Source organism: Haemaphysalis longicornis, unplaced genomic scaffold (assembly GCF_048455015.1).
Source record: "Haemaphysalis longicornis isolate Haplotype H1 unplaced genomic scaffold, Haemaphysalis longicornis Haplotype H1 scaffold_12, whole genome shotgun sequence".
NCBI classification, from domain to species: Eukaryota; Metazoa; Arthropoda; class Arachnida; order Ixodida; family Ixodidae; genus Haemaphysalis; species Haemaphysalis longicornis.
The window spans coordinates 103,315,252-103,323,533 of record NW_027526225.1 but is presented as its reverse complement, the minus strand read 5'-3'; the positions used below and the strand labels follow the sequence as shown (position 1 = coordinate 103,323,533).

The window sequence follows — 8,282 nt, the reverse complement described above, 5'->3', positions numbered from 1 at the left end:
CCGGCGAGCAGGATTTCGTATTTGTGTTGCACCGGAAGGGGCGACGGAGCGGACAATGTTACCATGCACCAGAAGCCGAGGCGGCAGACAGACGACCATTCTTGCGATGGATGACCATAGCTCTCGAAAGTACGGAGAATTCGGCGCGTCATCGTAAAAGCCACGTGGAAGACCTTAGGTTAACGCACCCACCGGCATGTGTGGTGGTTTGGCGGCAAGATAAGCCGCCAAACGATGCCGCGCCGCCGTGCAGAAGCGCCAACAACAGTTGTTCTGTGCCACCCGTTTCTCCCCTCTATTCCACGTCTTTGTCGAAACCGCAGGAGCGTTCTGTGTACATTATAGGTGTGCAGTCCTCACGTTCGTGCACGGCGTGTTAGCTCTCTGAAATGGGGAGGAACGGAGTGTTTCTATGTAAAACGCGTATGGCGGCACTTTAGCTCAACGCATCCAGCTGCATGCGTCTTGTGGCGGCGGAAGGGCTCGCACGTGGGCCAGGTCCTTTAGCTTTAAAGAATAGCGCGAAAATAGCGCGAACGATGCCGCGGCGGCGTTGAACATCCTGTAAGGTGCTGCAGTGTGTCCCCCCCTTCCTCTCCTATTTCCTGCGTTTTTTTCTAACCGGCAAGGGCATTGAGCGTAAGATTGTTGTGGGTATGCAGTCTTGCAGTGCGCCCAAGGCGTGTCCCTCTTTTGAGGGTGGTGCAGCAGAGAGGGGACCTGTCACTTTTCCGATGGGACAGCATTGTTTGCGGAGACTTTCTGACGTTGGAAACCACGAAACGATGGGCAGATTAAAAGGCCCTGCGGCGGGTCACAAGGTGTTTAAATAAGCAAGTTCAGCTTGTGCGAAGCTGCACTAGTCCTTCGCACAGGAGGCACGACGGCGACCGGCCCTACTACCGGACCGGCAGACTGCGCTCGCTACGGTATGTACCGTCCTTTACAATTATTATCAGTTCGGTAGGCCTGTTTAGTCTTCCTTTTTTGGACATAGACAATCAGTCACTTATACACGCTACGCTACAAATTCACTAGGCCCGTTGGCGCAGTTTGTGAGCAAAATAGTCGTCATTTTCCATTTAGGCGTTGGAAAGGACGTTCTTATGAATTTATCCACATGTTGCCCTTAATTCTTGAGACGCGACAGCCTGTTCTGATCTTATGTTCTACTTCCTCCAATCAGCATGTAACGGCTTTGGCAGTACTTTTAGACCGAGTTTACTACATAAAGATCGGTGAGATACTCTAGGCTTTTAGAAGCAAGATGCATCCGCGCTAATACTTTGATGGACGTGAACGGAGAACGAAAAGAAGTTATGATATAAAGTTCTCATTAAAGAGCATTGCTGGTACCCGGTAAGAAAGTCGAACGTTATTTAGCTAGGTCATGAATTTTACTTGATGTTTGTTTTTATTTCTTTTGACGATTTGATATTTACGCTTGATGTAGAAAAAGGAGACTGTTTCCTTTTGATCGTAAATCTTGATCGTAATCTTCTTGCACATGAACTGGAATTCTATGCTATTCGAGGTATGGCTTTCAGCCTTATTACATTATAATTTAGTCATCGTTCCCAGTTTGTGACAATAATACAATTGCAAGTCGGATATTCAGGAAACATGTTCTGGTGTTCCCCAGGGCAGTATTCTAGGACTGCTCTTATTTCATATTTATATTAATGACATTGTGCAGATAGACCCGTCAGTGAAGTTCGTAATTTACGCCGACGACACGAGTTTGTTTATCGCAGAAGAGGCTAGCGAGAGATTACTCCAACGAGGTAATGAGGTCGTTGAAAAATTAGCCGTATGGGCTTGTTGCAGTGGGTTCAAGAATAACACTGAAAAATCTAAGGCAGTTATTTTTGGTGCAAAAGGTGAATATGTCAATAAAAACCAATATTTAGTTTTAAATGCGTGTCCTGTAGAGATTGTAGCCAGCTTTAAAAATCTTAGGAGTAGTTTGGGAACACATGCTTTGGGAATTGCACGTTGACCAAGTTGTCAACAAACCGTCGAGAGTAACGAGATTGCTTTACAAAAATAGTGACCTATTGCGGACGAATACAAAGCTACTCATTTATTATTGGCTGTTCCTGTCGTACTTAAACTGTTGTTTTCTTGTTTGGGGCCCAACAACGGTTACAAATATTCCTACAATATCTAGGTGCAAAATAAAGCTGTTCGATTTATACCTAACGTTGCAGCAGACAACCCAACTAGATCTTTGTTCAAATAGTTTGGTTTAGTCAACACGAACAATTACTATAATTACCGTTTATGGAAGGCGTGGGTTGCTGAAAGAATAAGGGAAACGTTTTCTATTTGTACTATGTCCAACCTAACCGTTAAAGAGCATTCCTACAACACGAGACGACCTGATTATTAGACTCTCCGTCCCACTAGAACAAATTATGACGACCACTTGATGCAAAACATTGTCCCGAAACTTTGGATGAGCAGTGGAAATCGACTTACATTCAAAGATGGGCTTGATTTGTATGTATAGCGTAGTGTTTGAGCGCCATTGTCGCTAATGTAGCGTTTGTTTTTAACTTTACCACCTTTCTTATTTTTTTCCGTTTCCATTGTTTGCGAGTTGTACATCTCCCATGCAAGTGTTGGATAGGTGTTTGTAGCATGCAAATTTTGGTTTTTCTCTGATGTGAATAGCTTTGCTTGAATTATTTATGATTTCACTGTTGTACGCCATTTTCTTTTCTCCGAGTGGGAGAACTTTAACAGTTTGGTTTGTCACCGAAGCATCCCGTGATTTTCTCACATATGTGTTTTTATGTTAATGTTTTTAATACGTTTTCTCATGTGGTATTACAACTATGTAGCTGTTGACCTCGTAATCGGGCGGGGGGAGGGGAGCAATGTCAAGCTACGAATGTTTCTATTTGCAAACATTAAATAACGTTTCTATGTCGACGTCTATGACAGCCACCACTTGGGGGGTCTCGGGGCCTTTGGGCTGTCTTTCAGATTTTTTTAAATAGGCCATAAAATATCCCGAACCCGAATTACCGAATTAAAAATACTTCCTAGCTCTCATATTATAACAGCCACATGCTGCTCGACATTTCCTAATACAAATGCAATTTAAGTTCCCATTATTCAAATTGATATAGCCCTCGGATTACGGATCACCGCTTTTCTATACAATAAAATATTTGGCCTCTATATTTTCTTTCGTACTGGTCACAAACTGTTCAAAACAGAAAAAGAAACAGGACAGAGGTCTATCAACGCTGAGTTTTGTTCAGCTCGATCCATGTTGCACTGTTAGTGCAACAAAACCAAACGAACTGGGGCATTGATCATGCCGACGTGTGTTAGGTGTGGGCAGCGTCAACTAACGGCTCTTTTATTTGATCCCAGCCCTCACGCAATTCCCGGCTCCCAAAGAAAGATCAGTGGTTTCTTTCTACCAGCTCCAAAGCGTGCATGCCTTGGAAGCAGAGATTGTCAAGGTATAATAATGCACAGATTTTTGTATATAATCACGAGTTCTGTTTGTGTGAATGCCTCCGTTCAACAATTCTCTTTGCTTCTACGCTTTTCTCTGTCGCTACCAGATATTTTTTCTGAAAGACCCGGCCTACAGTGTCATCGCGCAGAGCAAGGCACAGGCCATGATGGTAATAATTGATATTTCATTGATACATTTTTGCATTTTAAAAGTGGCATTTTGAGACAGTTAAGGACGGTGCGAATTTTGCAGAAATTGGTCCATCCCGTACCGACAACACGAACGCCGTTGTTGCACAACCATTACCTGACGACAGCGCCCGTCCTCCGGACCTGTCACCACTGTCGACTGATTGCTCAGCGGGTAAGTAGTTTCAGTATATCCAAATTAAGGTCATGTCTATCGGTTATGCCAATAATACTTTTTTGTTAGACATAGGCTAGGGAAAATAGTGTAAACTTGATTTAAAAACCGAATAGGAACAGAAGAAGCAATGAATGCCTTTTATTTCATTTGTACAAGCCCAAACATCGCGGCCTGCTAGCCGGACGGAAGAAGCAACCAGCTCGGACGAAATGAGCAATCTGCAATCGCTCGCCTTCAAGAATTCGAGAGAGAGTTCAAGCGAGGACGAGTCAGCGCTGAACGACCATCCGTCACTTCCGGCAAAAAACTACAGGTTCCCAAAAAACCAAGGAGGTAGATCATGTCAACGTGGCTGGTTTGAGCGATTTTCTTGGCTGTCCTACCAAAGCAAGAGCGACTTAGTCTTTTGTCAAGAGTGCCGTCGACATTTCAAGAAAAAAGGGGACAACACTAGAAATGTGGAGCGAGCTTTTGTTAAGACTGGTTTTAACAACTGGAAAAAGGCTATCGAAAGGTTCAAATCGCACGAAAAGAGCCAATTTCACGTTGACTCCGTGAGCCTAAACTTGTCATACCAGAGAGGCATTCCTGTTTTGAGTCTCCTTTCGCAGCAATGCAACAAACATCAGGAGGATGCCAGGGCAGTACTTCGCGTCATAGTTAGCTCTGTGCGCTATCTCTGCCGCACAGGGCAAGCTCTTAGAGGACAAGGTAAACTGGATGGAAATTTTCTCGATTTGCTTCATGAGAGATCAGAGGATGTCCCGGTCCTTAAGACGTGGATGGCTAAGAGGGACAAATGGGTGAGCGGGGACGTGCAGAATGAGCTTATAGAAATTATGGCGCATACCGTACAGCGAGAGATTGTGGAGGACGTGAAATCCAGCCCGTTCTACGGTATCATCGCTGATGGAACAACGGATGTGAATGGTGACGAGCAGTTCACCTTTTGCGTGCGGTGGGTGCAGAGCAAGACCCTTGAGCTTCGGGAAGAGTATATTGGCATGTACAACGCGCCCGACAGCAGAGCTGAAACTCTATACTCTGCCATCAAGGACATGCTTTTGCGCCTGGGCCTAGACTTTCACTGCGTCCGTGGCCACTGCTTTGATGGGGCGGCAAATATGTCCGGTCGTTTTTCGGGTGTACAAAAAAGAATTAGCGATTGCGAACCGCGTTCTTTGTATGTCCACTGCAGTAATCACTGTTTAGATCTTGTACTGCAGGAGGCTAGCAGGAGCTGCGACATAATTGGAGACGCTCTTAGCACTGTTAAAGATATTTCCAACGTAATCCTCGACTCCAAAAAGCGCAAAAGTGCTTACGCCAACATAGTAGTTTCTACAGGGGGCGAAGTAGATTTGGAGAACGGTTCCAGGCCAAACAATTTACTGCCGCTTTGCCCTACGCGATGGACCGTTAGAGTTAAGTCCATGCAAAGGTTTCTTGACAACTACGCTAGGGTACAGGAGACGCTCAAGGAGCTTTTGGAGACACCAGGTTCAGTGACAGATGGCAGCAAGGCCATTTTCAGGGGTTACTACACCCTTTTGCAGAAATTTGAAACGTTGTTAGGGATCAACATTTCCATAGCTTTTTTCGGCCCTTGTGAAGAATTGGCAAGGGCTTTCCAGAGCTCAACATGTCGAGCGGCGGGTGCAAAAGAGGCTGCAGAGGCTCTCCGCGAGGCGATCTCTCGGCTGCGCTCTGATGCCGCGTTTGAGGAGCTGTGGCAGCACACGAGCACAACTGCAGCACGCCTATGCCTGAAAGAGCCTCGAGTGTCCAGGCCGGCAAAACCGCCTAGGCGGTACGAGGCGACTGACAGGCCTGTTCAGCCAGTTACACTCGACGTTAAAGCAGCACTGCGCAAGGAGTATTTCGCTGCTGCCGATCGGATTATGAATGAAACGCAACGGCGTTTTGAGCAGCCGGGCATGTTACAGCTCGTAAAACTGGAAGGCATTTTAGCCAGCGCTGCAAGGGGAACTCAGTTCACAGCTGATGGGCTAAAGGCGTCTTTGGGAGTGCATGCAGTAGATTTTGACCTGTGCAGACTCTCGGCGCAGTTTCTGCTTCTACCAACTCTTCTACACGATGCCGATTCCACCACATCCCTGGGCATTTTGAAGATGCTGCAAAGCAAACCGGAAAACATTCGCGAGCTAATGGACCAGGTCGTGCGGTATGTGCAGCTTTTGCTGTCCATACCTGCATCGGTCGCTTCTGGGGAGCGCTCTTTTAGTGCTCTGCGCCGAGTAAAAACTTATTTGCGCAACCGAATGACCCAGAAGCACGGTGTAAGAATATTTAGGTGTTGACACTCGCCGGCCGCCGCGGCGGAGAACGCGGCCAGGTCGTGTTCGCCCTTAGTACATGCGCAGACCGCAGCGGCGCGGGGGCGCTGCGAGAGGGGCCGGCTATCGCTTGCGGAGTAGCGGGCGCAGCTGCGGTGGTTTCGAGGCGTCCTTGACTTTCCGTGTCATTAACGCTGCGTTTCGGTGTTTTCTGCTGTCAGAGTGAGGAGTAGACATTACGATTCAGCTTCCACGCTGTGTTCGTCACCGATCACTGCGGCACCAGCCGCAGTGAGCGTTGTGGAACTCATGCGGCACAGCAAGGCGACGCAGTGCGCGGATATCGCGGCCCATGTGCTTTTCGATGGCAAATCTCTGAGAACGGCACTTGTAATGCATTGTGTTTTCTCCAGCAAGAAAGGCGACTTGTAGTTAAAAATGTGTGTTATTTTGGATTTCGTGGAACAAAAATATTTTTTTTATCCTTATGCTGAATGTAAACATGGGTAATCAGGGGCCTAGACAGAGCAATGCCTCGCAGCGCAGCGAATCGTTATATTAAAATGTAAAAACAAGGATAACAAGAATGTTGGTTTGTTCAGAAGTATGGTTCTTATACGTATCCGTATTTTTGTGCAGATATTACGTCGACGAAACAAATAACACAGACATTACTAAAGCAGAAAAACGAAAATTATTTCGCCGCAGGATCTATTTCTTTTTATTTTTTTACCTGTGGCGTACAGCAACCCCCGAAAATAATTTCTGGATACGCCACTGTGGGAAATAATAGACACATCAATGCAAGGCTTCAAATTAAAACCAAATTGGATTATTCAAATCGTACAGAACACGGGCACCAGTTGCATTCTTTCGCTGATGCCGCAGTCAGTGTTACACTTATGTTGTTCGATTGAGCTCCCTGATCAGTAAAATCTCACAATATCAAAAGTCTGGGGGTCACAAGGTCCCCGGACGAAATAATTGAGGCTTCCGCAAATTTTTCACAAAAAAAAACCGTGCATAGATAAGGACAAAGAAAGGAAACCGAAACATGAGCTCTTGTATTTTCATTTATTCGCCCTTGTCTACGGGCAGTCTTTTTTGTCAAAATGTGCGAAAGAACCAGTTAGCCCAAGTTCCAAATTTATTAGAAATAATTGAGGCTACCGATGCTGGTATCTTTTATGTGTTTTCAAAGAAGCATTTACACATGCACACCACACGCCGTATGCCCTGGCAGCGATGCGGTTAAGTTTATACAGCCATCGCGGGCCCAGTTTTTACCCGCTGCACATTTTGGTTCAACATAATACGTTGACAAAGCTGTTTAATTTGCCCTGACCCTACTAAGTTCGGTGGAGAATTTTGTGGTCCACGAAGTCGCCTTACCACGCCGATTGCAATTATTCCAAACTGACGTACGCCAATCCCAGTTTAGAGTCGCGTCAGTATTTTATATCTGGGCGTGCACGCCTGTGTTTACGTGAGATAGACAACCGCTCAGCACCGTCGGTATCGTCGTGAAAGCCGAGCTTGATAGAGAAACGCCTGGGAAATTGTCACTGATCATTTTCGCGTCGAGTAGGCAGCACGGCAGTGCCTCAGCCATTAAAATGTCGCATATGTATTGTCTTGGTTTAGCTTCGTTCCGGGCCCTCGCGCGTACAACGGCGCAGGCGTCACGCTACACAGCAAAACAACGCGGTTTGTGTGCCTAGCTATGGAGGTAGCACTTCTGATACAGGCGAAATACGAAAGCGTCACTGACTTCTCTGGACACGTTAAAGAATCACAGTTGGACGAATTTTACCATATTCTCTACACGGCGGGCATTACTACCTCACACCTTGGGCGATTTACACTGCTCAAGCACCATTTTATGCTACGCGTAGGCTCTTCGGCCCAAAAGGGCGAGCGTGTGCGTTTAACACAACCTTTTGTTTTAAAAGGCGGTAAAGTAACCACGCTGTCAGGAGTCGTGCGGATGAGCAAAAAAAAAAATTATTCGCAATAGAAGCGTTTCGACAACTAGCTCGAAAGGGTCGCACGACCGCGTTCACGCTGCTGTTCCGCGCAGTGCTGCAGTTTCTGTGAGTACAAATAAAAGTAGCCCAAAATTATTTGGTGTTGACAACATT

The 8,282-nt window shown here is 46.2% G+C and overlaps 1 long non-coding RNA gene across 1 annotated transcript; it reads left to right on the top strand.

Annotated features, from left to right (window-relative positions):
* Positions 1-3,591: 3,591 nt before the first annotated feature.
* Positions 3,592-6,026, top strand: LOC144163146 (uncharacterized). The gene is made up of 3 exons (XR_013320840.1): positions 3,592-3,647; positions 3,731-3,841; positions 4,001-6,026. It is a non-coding gene; the product is annotated as an uncharacterized LOC144163146 (long non-coding RNA).
* The last annotated feature ends 2,256 nt before the right edge of the window (positions 6,027-8,282 follow it).